The following is a 13,865-nucleotide window of genomic DNA, read 5'->3' as shown; positions in this document are numbered from 1 at the left end:
AACACTTTAACCAGCTAATAAAAGAAGGAAACCAGTGAGTTATGCTTTTGTAAACACACCTGATTCCACATCTAGTGTGTCAATTGATCTCGAAACAGTCTTCCAAAGGAAGGCAAAACACCTCTAACAAAAGTGAGTTTTATCTGAAAGACTGAAAGTCTTTGCATGAAAGATAATATCGTACATGTTCCATTCTAGCATTTATGTTATTGTTCTGACAACCACAAAAGAAGAAATGTTTAGACATTAGATTGTCAGTCTCTGGGGTAGGGCTGTATTTTCCATGTATGGCTATAGTGCCTAGAATATGTCTGCAAGCTAAATAAGTAGTAACTACTGAGATACTTCCAACGTCCATTGAGATGCCTCATAAAATGTGAACAAACAGTGAATAGAGCATTTTTTATTATCTAAAACATCACTATCAGGAGGAATTGTTTCTCCACCAGCAACTCTAAGTGTGGGTACATAAACAGAAAGTCCAGTTATATGCAGCTGCTGCCGCTGCCTGACGTTTAAAGATCAAAATCAAGTAAAATCTCACACAGCTTTCCATTGCTGTAGTCTCTATGCACCCACTATACTTGTGAGCACAGAAAATCAAAACCTTTCTCCTAAGACAGAGAAATTCCCTACCTGAACAGTACCCATCTGTCTGTGTTCATGTTGAAAAAATCTCTGAATATCTCTCAGACATACATTTTTCTGCAGGCACTGAAATATCCAATTCACTCAGAAGTTAGTGGGTGTTAGAAACCTAAATGACTTTGGAGATCTGAGTCTGAACTGACATTCTACCTTCTGTAACACCAAGGTCCTTTATGCAGAAGGCTGAATACCTGTTGCAAATATTCTTTGACGACTACTGAAATATGGGACCTTTGAAAGGTGCCCTAAAATGAAGCTATGCTGTGCAATACTAATATACCAAACACATTACTGATCACTGCATCATGGCTGTTTAAACATGTGGCTGAAGGAGGCTGTTGCGTGAGTCCTTCATACAGGTCTGCCAGTATCCTTTAAGGATGAAGCTCAACTGTACATGGTAGGATGGATAATACATCTTTTGTTGCTATGTGGGTAAGGACAGTAATTGAAACTATTTAGAGGATAATTGGTGTGCTCTATTGTAAAAGGAAATAATCTGGTTTCCAAGGGGACTAACTATGAGCCCTAAAGCCTGTAGTTTATCTCAGTGTAGGAATGGGATCATTATGGAGGAAAACAGAACATCCATCCAATTCAATTACCCCAATTGAATTACGAATGTAAAAGAGGAAATTGTATGTATACTAAAAACAGAGTTTCCCACTCTTCCCCTTTCCACCCCACTTGGAATCTACCCTGGAAGCACTTGGTCTCCTGCAGACTACAATGGGGCTTTTGTGCTCAGAAAACTTGCAAGGTTTGTTACCTGCAGATTATCCAGCTACCTCTTAAACCCTTCTTCCTCCTACATGATCAACATGTTGGAGCTTGTCAGACTGTATTCATCCACCTGGTAAACTCCCACATCTACAACTCTTTGATGATATTTTTGCAATCAACAAAAATGTAATTGAAAAACCCACTGCTTAGAAGGGGCAAAACATTTGCGAAGTCAACTATTATAAAATTCGGTCTCTCTTTTAGGGGAAAATGTTACTTGGGACTTCCAGCTAAAAATGTTAGGAGTGGGGAGAGGGGAGGAACCATGTTACCTACACCAGAAGCTTTTATTCAATATTTGGATATTGCTGTGTTGCTCTCTTCTTCTGACTGGACCAACATCCCTAGATGACTAGGAGGTTATGTGATTGGAACAGCTGATCACCATATAGATACAGAAAATATGGCACTGGGAAACTAATCTCTGAAGTTCTGTTCGTGAGGGAGCTTGTGCCAAGATGGAATATTCTGCTTGAGCAACAGAGCTACCTGCCCTGCTGCTGTGCCAGTGTTTAATTAACCACTACAGCCATCAGCTCCGTTACACCAGTTTCTAGCATTTTATGGGCCACATTGTTTGCTAATAGAATTCACTGTAAAGCTGTATCTTTCTCCTTAGCAATATTTTTACATTCTCCCTCCTTGTTAACAGGTTTCCTTTCCTCTTCTTCAGTAATCTGGAGTCTTCAGTAACTTGGATCCTGTTTTGGTTCTATGTGCTGAACGTGTATGCCTGCAGAACTGGATCAAATTAATCAGACACCACTAAAAATGAATGTATCTGAGCCTATTTTGCTATTTTATTTCAAATACAGCCATATATCTGGGCCTGCTATGCTGGATTACTGAACTTTCATTAGTATGCTCTGGCAGTCTGGTTGTGGCACCCAGAAAGCACGCTCAGAGGGCAGCACCAGTGCATTTCAGGATGCATGCAGAGAATAGCAGGAAGTGTCAGACTATCCATCATATTTCTACTGACCTAAATGAGTAAACCAACTTGCTTTTTACAAGGGTTGTCAAGGTCTGATGATAAAAAAAAGAAAAAATATATTCCAAGCTGGTTTGTATGCTATTTGGTTCTAAATTATTCAGAGCTTCTAAGTAGTGGCCTACTACCACGTGTTTGACATTTGGCTTTTTTCTTCTGAAAACTTAAGAGTTTGGCTCAACCTTAATAATCCATGCCTGCTCACGGGGAAGGAACAGATGGACCAGTTCATCAGAGTAAGCCCATAAGTCAGTATGGTAGCTGGAAAAGCTGTCTGCAGATCCTGTACATGACTGCAGATGGGACTGATATCCTGATGATCTACTGCCAGTGGGTCTGGTAGGTGATCAAAATGAGGGCCACATCTAATTTTGCATAAGCTTCCACTGTAGCTCTTGTGCCATACCACTGAAGCTGAACAGCTGTTGCTGACTAGGCCAGCCAAGGGAACCCTACTGTGCACTACAGTCACAGCAGCAACTTCAGTTTTCAGTATGAAAATAGCTGGGAAAAAACACAAGAATCCCCTGACCCTCCTGTTTTGTAGCCCTTTGAAGGTGCAGAATATTGTGAAATAGGTATTATAAAAATTCTTCTTTTCCTTCTTGTGGCTTGCAGTCTGAAAAACACTGATTGGGAGCTGATAATGCTGCTACAGCAATTCCCCACAAGCTATTTCCTCTTCATGCTCTGCCAGTTGGGCCCAATTCTGTAGGAACATTTAGATCTTCATCCATTATACATTTTAGCATGAATTAGGCATTGTGCAGCTGGGCCTGTCTATATATTCGTCTGGTGCAGAATTCTTACCTAACAGTTTGTTTTAGGAGTATGGGATTCCAGGAGACTCTGCAAGCCATCAGAACAAGCTCTTCAAAATGCAGACAACATCCATTCAACAAAACAACATGCACCATTAGGTGAAACCCATCCCCATTTCTCTGTGCTTTCTGTAAAGACTTCTGATGTGGGTCTGAAAGGGAGCAAGCCCAACACAATACCTGTCTAATATAATGCTTGGGTTTAGACAGTGCTGTCAGTGTCTCATTTCCAGGGGAAATAAATTCATGTATTAAATAGATTCCCTGAAAAGATTTTGCTGTTAGAAAGGTTTCCAAAGCAGTTGTAACAGACTTCAGGATTGTTTTATTGCAGGTGAAGCATCATCTAAGACAAAACAAGAGTTCTTAAACCATATAGTTCTTGACAGCACTACCTAGGAGAGGAAATAGCACAATGCAGTCCAACAACAGCTCAGTAAAAGTTGCCTTTTAAATGGCAACTAGTAAATGCCAGGGGCAAGGTTACAAAGCAGCTCAAGTGTACTCCAGCCACTTCTTTCTGTCTTTTTCTCTCACATTAGGAGGCAATTTTAGATTGCAGTGCACAGATGTGTATGGCAGACACATCCTTCTTCCTGCATCTTAAATAAGTCTTAGAGATTGCAAGCCATTAATCTCATAAAAATCAGGTACTCAAACAGACTTGGAAAAAAATATAACAACAAAAATCACCTAGGAATCATCACTAGCTGTAAGAACAAAATGGACACCTCCTGCAGTGAAAAAACCAGTCTGCTATTACTATTATTACTCAGACTCCTAGAACAAAGGCCAAAGGAATCAATTTATCTATATATTTCTAACTCACCCATTCTTTTTGGACCAAATGCCAACGCCAGGTGCATTCCCATAAATATTTTATTTATCCACTCCACAATGTGTGTCTGGGTATGCTGTCATGGTGGTGACAAATGTAATTTTGCACTTTTGTGATTATTTTGGATTAGTGAGTCATGTAAGCACAGCTTCTTCTCCCTTTGCTCCCTAGGCTCATGCTGGTATCCCACAGCTAGGTCCTTCCCATCTGCTAAGGCAAAAGAAGGGAAGTATTTTGCCCAGGAGTGGGTGAACTGAAATTCACTGCTTCACTGATAGAGAGTTTCCTCATCTCTCCAGGTAATTTAAAATGGAATCCAGGAGAAGCAATATAAAAATGTTACATACTACAGAGTACATAAATGCTCTAAATATTCCAGTAAGAATTTGGTTCCAATTTCATAGAGCCTCTGAGACTGCGGAGAATTATTCACTCAATCTGATATTTTCAGACACTGGAGCATGGGGTGGTTTTAATCAGTCATTTGCACAAGGCTGCACACAAGGGCACTGCCAGGGTGGGAGCTCTCAAGTCCTGTGTCTAAGACTTGGACCTCGTTATAAATTACCCTCTGACCACGCATTTTGTGCATCATACACAGTAGGGAGACACCAGATAAACTGAAGAGAAACAAATAGTATTTTCCAATATGAGTCCTGAAAAATGAGGTTAGCCTTTGACTGAATCTCTGTAAAATGGATAAAATAAAGCTTCAAAATTATGAAACCTAAGCTTTACTCCTGACTCTGTCACTGGCTGACTGTACGATCCTGAAAAAGCTGTACATTTGCTCTATGCCTTTTGTTTCTCCATCTGTGAAAGCTGACACTTTATCTTATGTACATATGTAGAGCTTAGTTACTTGCTGTATACAGTGCACTTTGACACATGCACACAAAAAGCATTTTGAAAGTGGAAGTTGTAAGTGAGGTTTTTAACATTTTCAATGTTTCTAATTTCAGGTGAATTTCCTCTCATGAATAAGATAAAACAAGAATTTTAAAGGATTTTTTTTTTCTTTGCCTAGGTAAAAATGATACATGTAAAGTAATAAAAATATTGCAGAAAAGCTTCGGTTACATTGTTTGACAAAAAAAATTAATATTAAATTGCATTTTTCAACTAGCCTACAATTTACCACTGTTATCAGAGCTGGCAAAAAGATCTTGTTGGCACTCTTTTCCTGAGAACACATTGAGCCTTTGCCAATCAGGAAAAAACATATTTTCTTGAGCACAAATTTATTCTTCCATCTTCTTCCTGCTCAAACAACTTTTGCCTTGCTTTGTATCCTGTTTTATGACACAAAGTAGTGAAATCACATTCTAGACACAGACTTCGATCCACAAAGAGAAATATAGCACCCATATAACAAAACCAAGTTAACCTCTTGTGCACACTTGCTTGACACAATTCTGAATCAGCTTGCATTCTAAAAACCACTTCTTTTAGAAAAAGAAAAGAAGCTACGCTATCAAAATCTATGTTGATTCACTAACTTCTATGCAGAACTTCTCACACAGATCTTTTATTCCCTAGCTGGCTTTAATGTTTTACTTATGCTGCATCAAAGCTCATATGCTGTTTGATATAATTTACTTATTTCTCTCAGTGTAAGCTTCTTCCCAACTTGTTTCGTTTAAATGAACTGTTGCTTTAATGCTGTAAATATTCAGCAAACATCAATATTATGGCCAGCACAATGTGGTTCAGTGTACTAGTGCCAGGTTTTCATTGATTGCTGCTTGTATGTGCCAGTTTTAAGACAGGCTTTTAATAAGCTCAAAATATGTTCTTGGGATTGGTCTCAGAATGTTTCTAGTGGAATAATCAAGCTTGTAAGAGGCTGCAGAGAAGAAGAATAGCTTTATTCTAAGAACTACAGCTCAGACAGTCAGAGCAATTCCTGGCTTAGTCTAATATAGCAGGTCTCAAGCTGAATGTCCAGATGACAAAGGCAGCTCTGAACGGCTGCTTATGGCTTCCCCCTGCCCTGGGACTAGGGTGTTTGCAGATATTGCATTGCTACACCATGGGGAGACTTCAGGCTGCTTCCAAGTCCCAGTCCCCAAGGCCACTGGTGTGTTTGTTGCTCCCCGGGACTCCACTGCAACCAGGGACCCCAGCCTACCCCAATGAACTATCATCAGCCACATTTCACAGGCTTGAATGCAGTCCACACTTCTGCTACTATCACACATGTTAATTATTCCACTGCATCTTAAGCTTTGGCTGTCAAAAACCTGAGCTACCCCCAAAAGCCTGGGCAACCATCACTCTGATGCACAGCCAAAAAGATCTGTGTGAGAAGTTCTGCATAGAAGTTAGTGAATCAACATAGATTTTGATAGCATAACTTATTTTTGTTTTTCTCAAAGAGGTGGTTTTCAGAAGGCAAGGTGATTCAGAACTGTGTCAAGCAGAAGGACATTGTCCAAGGGAATTGTGAACAGGGAGAGACAGGGACACAGGTAAGGGCAGTATAAGCAACAGCAGAATAAGATACCCAATTTTGGTGGGAAGTACTAGGGCAGAATAATGTAGCACTTTAAAGGAGAATCAGTTTAGGAGGTGGAATACAAAGGTGAACATCAGTGAGGGCTTTCCCCTGCCTCTTGATGTCAAACATAAAGAGCTCTTTGGTACTAGCAACCCATTATTCTTGTTACTGTATCTCTGCAATTCTAGCAGTTCTGTAAATGAGAAGTGAATCAAGCCTGGAGCTTGCTAGGAACTAAAATAGGACAGAAATAGAATAAAGAAAGGCACAAGAACAAATGGAGGATACTCTTGCCAACTGGGAGCTGTGATTGTTCCAGTTTACTAGGATCTTGGAGATAATGGGTGAATCTTTAAAGCCAGTGTGATGATTTGAGCACATTAATGGTGCATATGCTAAAAAGAATCTGAGAAAAACATATTTTACCAAAATGGAAAGGAATTAACAAGACAGTGGTTGTCATTTCATAGACTTACACGTTGATTTTAAAGACTTTAGACTAAACTTAAATCTTTAAAGTTAATCTTTCCAGACCTTAAGTCAAACAAACAGGTCAGAATTAAGACCTGAATTCACCTAGGGAGATAAGCTATAATTTCTTTTACAACATTTTCACAGACCAGAGTAGATACAACAACATGTTCTGGAAATTCCTCTTGCAAAATGCGGGCCCTGGCTGAAGTTCAAATGCAAGCATATTTTCCTGCCTCATCTTCACCATCCAGCACATTTCAAGAGATTCTCATTCTAGTATCAGCACTCTGCCTTCTTTTAGTGACTCCAACATGTTCCCAGGTGAACAGTAATTTGGACCATGGCAAAGAGACATTCCTCAGCACAGTTCAAGCTGGGATAACCCAAATGTAAATGAAAATGAATAGAACAAACTTCAGTCTTTCTTTACTTCTTTTTTTTTTTTTAATAGGAAGGATGCAAACTTTGAAAAAAACCTGGTATTTACGCAGCTTTTCAATGACGTGGTTAGGTTAATTCTAGATTCTGGAGGTGGTGCTGCTTTTGCTGTTCTGTATTTTTTAAGCCCTGTCACCACACAAACACTGACTTTACCATGTAACATGCCATTATGCTATTTCTCCATTGCAAAGTTCAGAATGTGAGTTTGCAAGGGATGCGTAGAAGTCCACACAGGCTACAGCAGGCCCTAGAAATTAATCCAGGTTTCATGGGTCTCAATCAAATAGTTTGTCATAAGATCACCTTTTGTGTAGGTTAGATTTCTTCCTTTACTTGTGCACTTGTACACTAGAGACACCAACACCAGACTTGCACAGAAACAAAACACAGTTTGAGGGACTAAAGCAAGTAAGTCAGACCACTTTCTGCAGTAGTCACTGTCTTTTTTGTCATAGGACAACTAATGTGTAAGCTCTAAGTTCTAGAAGACCTAGTCTGTTCCACTTTCTTCTTCTCCCACTCTTTTAAAAACAAACAGTGTCCTTTAGCTTTGAATGCTCAAGGCTAAACTCCTACTATAAGCACACACAGAGGAACAAGATCATGCTTCTGCTCATATCAAAATCCTGAAGCTCCTGCTAAAAATAAGATAACCACTTCAGAGAATGAATCAATCAATTGAATGACCTTCTTTGAGTCTCAAAATACGTAGTTAGAAATTGTTTGTTCTGATGTTTATTTTTTTCACATATTTCTGGCTTAGCCTGAGACTAAAATTCACGGTGTCCAATATAGTTCAGAGACAGTCTTTTTCTGACTAAAGAGAACTTGAATTTTTGACTGATTGACAGGCTTACAAAACTGATCATGATTTCTCCACAACACTGACTGCTCAGTGAGCTGTCAGGTATTATGCAGCTATAGAACAAAAAGTAAGTGTGTTACTTGCTGGAATTGAAATATCAATTAGATCGTGTGATAAGTTAATTCATATCTTTAATGAAGAGTGATATTTTCCACTGATGTGCAGGAAAGAAAGTGCTCTGAGTATCAAAAATGTCTGCTAAGTTTTCTGCAGAAGGCAACCGCTCTTTTTCTTCTTTGTTTGAAGTATTTCGCTTAAAGGGGGGCAAAGCTTTTGAACCGAAAAATGTTCACTGAGCTTAATGCCTCCTGTCAGACTATATGCATCTGCCTCCCTGAATAACAGAAAATAGAAGTCAAACTGGAAAATACAGTTCTTGCATGGTCTTTGTTTTATTTATTAATCTCAAAGGAAAAGAATGGGCCAAGAAGAGGAATATAAGGTCATTTCTTGTTCTTAAACAGATTTCATTTGAAAAAGAAGTCTGGGTTGAGGCTTAATTCCTTCCCACTTTCCTTAGCAACTTTCAGTGCCCCTGTAGCTACTGCCACTGCTTGGGCCTTAGAGACCAAGATAGCAGGCTATGGTTGAAATACACAGAGGCAGTGAGGAAACTGAAATATTTTATGATTGAAAAGGATATTGTTTGGCTTAAATACTGGCCACACCTGACAAAGAACTATGAAGAAATAGTCATAACAAGTAACTAAGAAGGACTTACAGTCAAGGTGCAACTCTGGAATGTGCTCTGGTCTTCTGCTGATTGATGTCACAGGAACTCGATATATAACATCAAGTATATTAGATCAAGTAGGATTTTGATTGCTATATTTTCCTCATGAGCAGCTCAGGATCCTCAGCTATGGATGAAAACCAAGGCCTAGGGTTAGTTTAACAGGACTGATGAAAACAAAGTCCCAACTTCATACTCTGGAGATGCTCAAGTTCTGATTTAAATCCATGTATCTTGATTTAGATACAAGAACAAAGCAGGCTAAGTGCACAAGGTCTGTGGAGTAGGTCATCAGCAAGACTAATCAGTGCCTGTGCCAGCAGAGAGATAAACAAATGACCACTCCCACGAGAAAAGGCCATTTGCTGTCCTTTCCAACTGGCCTTCCAGCTTCTCTCTATTGACTGCTTTTCCAAGTCTGATTAGGTAGGAAAGAAAGGACAGAGCATCAGTCAGTAGAATAACCCAGAACTCTTCAGACCTGTGTTCAGTTTGCTATTTTACTGCTCTATGAATTCAGGGGAAAAAAAAATTGAAGCCGCATCCTACTAGGATTATTGAATTCAGTCCCAAGCAACAAGGCAATCACATGTGCAATGTTAAGTGCAAATACCATTTCCTTCAACACATAGCTTAAAACACCTTACAGCAAAGGTAAGATTACTCATAGGAAAAATAGTATAAAACAGAGGGTGGTTCAGGAAGAAGGATTAGGTCTACCCCAGTATGCACCACAGAGATTAAAATTTACTTATTTCACAGACGTGCATCCAGAAGAAGTGGTGAGCCATGACAGTAAAGTCTCAGCAAAAAGAGGTAACTGAATTGGAGAGCAATGCTTCCTCACCAAAACACCCTAGATAAATGACCCCAGCTCTGCGCTTAAAGCAATTGGGATGTCACTGAAGTAATGAAATCATGATAGGAATGATTTTGCTTTTAACATTAAGCTTGTGTTTGGTGAAAAGAATTGAGCATAGAACTGTTCCAGTTCTTGGCTGTCGTTTAATACGACATTTTGTTTTTTAAGAATGTTTAGTCTTAGATTTACAACTTAGTCTTAAAACTGGAAGGATCAAGCCAAGGCTTTTTCTGGGACCCTAAATATCCTTACTCATTTTTTGAAGGGTAAGCCATTAACACGGAGCTGCTACCAGTGATCAGTAAACCATCCTTGTACAGAAATAAAAGCATCAATTATATCAGCTGCTTTCCAGATCTATTGTAGCACGTAAAAAAAAAAAAATTCACATGCTGGAAAATACAGCCCATGCTTAGAGCTGTTTAAATGATTCAAAACAAAATGTGTCATCATTTGGCCTCCATAATCTTTTTCTTTGCCTTTTTTTTCATGCACAAAAGGCTGAAGCCATTTCCTTCTGTTTGAAGGATTTTGTCCTCTGAAATGCATTTTCCTGTAATGCAGTAGGCCTTTAATGAAGCAAACAGAATTAGGCTACTGGAGGAATAGTTTATCCTGATTTTTTAAAACCTAAATCCAATATTGTTTGAATGATGCTGGTTCTTCTTCCATTAATCCGAGTCCAAAAGATGTTCTGAACATTCTGTCAAAGTACATTGTATAAAATAACAGGACAGTGATATTGGTTACTAGAATATCTCTGCTCCTTAGAACATTTAATCAGCCTAATACTCTGTAACTCTTTCCACTGGTACCATATAAATACATACACTAGAGAAATGATATTTTGGGCTGTCCTTCTCCAGGAATCTCTAGTCAGGCTAAAATGGCCTCTGTACCCAGACTTTAGAGCCATGGGCAAGTCTGGGTAGGCAACCCACAGCTCAGCCAGTGTAAAATTAGGGCATTAGAAGCCTCAGAAAACAAACCAGGTGATTCAGGTAACTGCATGGTTCTGCCAAGAAAACTGTTTCTGAACTGGAGGCTGCTCCCAGCTCAGTTATGCTGGTCAAGGTCATGTCTCATCTCTTCCCTACTTATGTAAGCAGATAAAACCTGACAGAATAGCTCTACTGGCCTGAACTGAAGCGATTTGATGTGGGAGCCCATCAGAACTGCTACTGAAGGCATGAACAAAGACATAATCTCTGTGACAGTGAGCATGGAAATCTGCTTTTGCTATGGCCAAATGCAGTACTGCCAATTCTTCTGAACTACGTTGGCTCTGACTCTTGAACTACCAAAATATAAAGTCAAAAATTTCCCTGTGTATCCTGTAAACAATGTAATGAAGAAATGCTCACGTAACAATTTCCTTCCTGGTTTCTTCTGACCCAAGTTGTGCAGTAAATGAGGTTTTGAACACGCTGCGCTTTTTGGCTGACACTAGGTCTGTGGTATAGTTGTCACTCTTGATCCACACAAGGCAGATTCTGTGCTGTACTCCAGTGAGTGTCATGCATGTTTGTACTGCTTCCCCAGATGTTACGGAGCTGCCACATGCAATCCTAACTATACTTGCCTCCCAAAGGGTCAGTATTTGAGTAACCAAAAGATCTGTACCTTTGGCAAAAACTTCAGGAGTTCTTCAACAGTCTTCAAATGGTTTTTTCTATGGTGTAAAGAAGAATCACTGCAAATACAGGAGGGAGAAGAGATAATGCAGAATTACAGCAATTGTCTCCAGCCCAACACAGCATCTAACCTCCCTGCTGTGCCCTATGTACCATATGGCATACATTTTCCCTTGCTAAGGGTGAGGCATTTAACTGGATGTGTGCAGGTGGGAAACTGCAAAACTGTGATACTGTCCCTCAGGGAATCATTTGGTTTAGTGGGTTGAATCTATTACAGCTAAATTTGGATCCAGCTCTGAGCAGGTGTTGTTGCACTCACTTTTGGGAGGTCTTTGTAGTGTAGCTGACACAAGGCGCACGCAGTGGTCTTTTAGGGGGCAGATGGTGTAGGATGCAGTGTGGGGGGGGGGGTGGATTTCTAACTGATCCCATTAGCTATGGCCATGGGGTGTTAGTACCTTGCATTTCCCTCCCATTCCATGAACTTTACTCATCCCAAGCCAACCTACCCCAAGTGAGCAGTGCCAACCAGCTTGCATAACTCTCATCATGCCAGGCATTTTCTGCACTGATTGAATCTACTCCAAACACTTTTGTCTTCATCCTGCCTCTCTTTTATGCCCATGCCTTTTGAAAATATTGTGTCCTAAATCAGATTTTCTGCTTAACCAGCTGCATACTATACACACATTTTACAGTCCTCCACCCCTATAACCCAGTTTCCTGTTTTCTTCCAAGTTCACAGTCTTCGTGACTTCACTTCCCAGAGACACACAGCCCTGCCTAATCTCACTGTTCTTTATGTCCTATTGTCCTCACCCCTGCCTCCCTTACTTCACAGCACTTTGTCTCCACCTAGCCACTTTTACAGCTCTGATCAGCATCTGCTTCTTCACCTGAGCTTTGTTTTTCATCTGATTCAGTGCTGCCCTTTCTCATGTTAGCACCTTACAATTAACCATTGGATTATGTCTGCCTCACTCTCAACACAAGCCTTTCAGGTCACACAGCTTGTCTTCCAATACTCGTAGCACCTACGGTGTTATATAAATAATCCAAATGGGTACTGTATCATGCAAGCTATGTCATACAGCCTGGACCATGGCCAGAGCACAGATGGAGATTTCTATTCATGGCATCAGTCCTCTGCCTGTTCCCTTGTTCTTAGTGTGTTCTTTTTCTGCAGATTCTGAGAATAACCAGTGTTCTTCTAAAGCTCAGTTCCTGTGTTATTTTCCACTGTGACTCAAAAGACAAAGGCATTTTCCTTTTCTCCCATTTCCTCAATATTTTGTGCATCAGCAAAAAGACTTGAAGGAATACATTGCAATTAGCACTTCCTCAGATGCACTCATCTGTTGAGAGCACTCAGCACTGAGCCAGTTTTCTGCAGGTGGATAACTTAATGCCTCCTCTCACCACTTTTATGTATCTCAAGTTAATTGCCAGAAGTGACAAGCTCTCAGCATTCAGCACTGAGTTCATGATCGTACAAAGATGATGGATTGTGTGGCTGTGGGAGCTACTAGTAAACCAGAAATGGAAGAGGGATTCTCAGAGCCAAAAGCAAGAGTACTTGAAAAGCTGGTGCAGACAGGATGTAGAAAAAGATCTGAAGTTGATACACATTCAGCAGCTATTTAGACTTCTCAGATCCATCTTACTGCAATAAGATCTTTGTAGATGCATACATTTCTTCTTGCTCTAATTTTTACACCTAGTGGGAACAATGTCCTACACATATGTAAAGTGAAGCACATACCACTGTCACTAGCATGTTTTTAGCACTGTAGTCATTGGGACCAGAGATTAGGACTGTGAAGTGTCCACATGACAAAGCAGAGTATGACAGCTTTGTATGCCAGTTGTTTTTCAACCTGTCTCTAGAGCAGAGTAGGCATGAAAACCTTTGTCTTTTCCCAAGAGAAGGTCTAATCATAACTGTACTGGCACTACGATTCCAGATGATAGGCGAGTTCAAGGCACTGGGCAAACATAAGCAATTCCACTTCCAAAGAGACAACAGTCAGATTGCCCTTGAAGTCAGATGAAGTCAGGCCCTGACTTGCATAAAGCTATATACTGTTGTATATTAGCAGAATGGAGCCCAGAAAACCAGTGGTTATTACTGATTAGTGCTCATCACTAATCTGTTAATTCCTTATAGATACAGGGGGATGCGTGTGTTGTGAGAAAAGACACAAGTTCTAGAGAAGTGCTGTTATGATGCACCAACCCACCGTGCTAAGTGCAAGAGGAGCTTTACAGGAGG

At 40.1% G+C, this 13,865-nt stretch overlaps 1 long non-coding RNA gene across 3 annotated transcripts in view; it reads right to left on the bottom strand.

The window, feature by feature from the left end:
* LOC136008283 (uncharacterized) overlaps positions 1 to 11,651 on the bottom strand; it is a 46,487-nt gene extending 34,836 nt beyond the window's left edge. For all 3 annotated transcript variants that reach the window (XR_010610041.1, XR_010610040.1, XR_010610042.1), the window contains exons 1-2: positions 11,580 to 11,651; positions 9,083 to 9,221 (exon numbers count right to left, since the gene is read on the bottom strand). This is a non-coding gene — a long non-coding RNA (uncharacterized LOC136008283). The remainder of the gene's footprint in view (positions 1 to 9,082; positions 9,222 to 11,579) is intronic.
* Between the last annotated feature and the right edge of the window lie 2,214 nt (positions 11,652 to 13,865).

This window comes from Lathamus discolor, chromosome 2, assembly GCF_037157495.1.
Source record: "Lathamus discolor isolate bLatDis1 chromosome 2, bLatDis1.hap1, whole genome shotgun sequence".
Taxonomy (NCBI): domain Eukaryota; kingdom Metazoa; phylum Chordata; class Aves; order Psittaciformes; family Psittacidae; genus Lathamus; species Lathamus discolor.
Note: the sequence above shows the minus strand (reverse complement) of the source record. Positions and strands in the feature narration are given on the sequence as shown.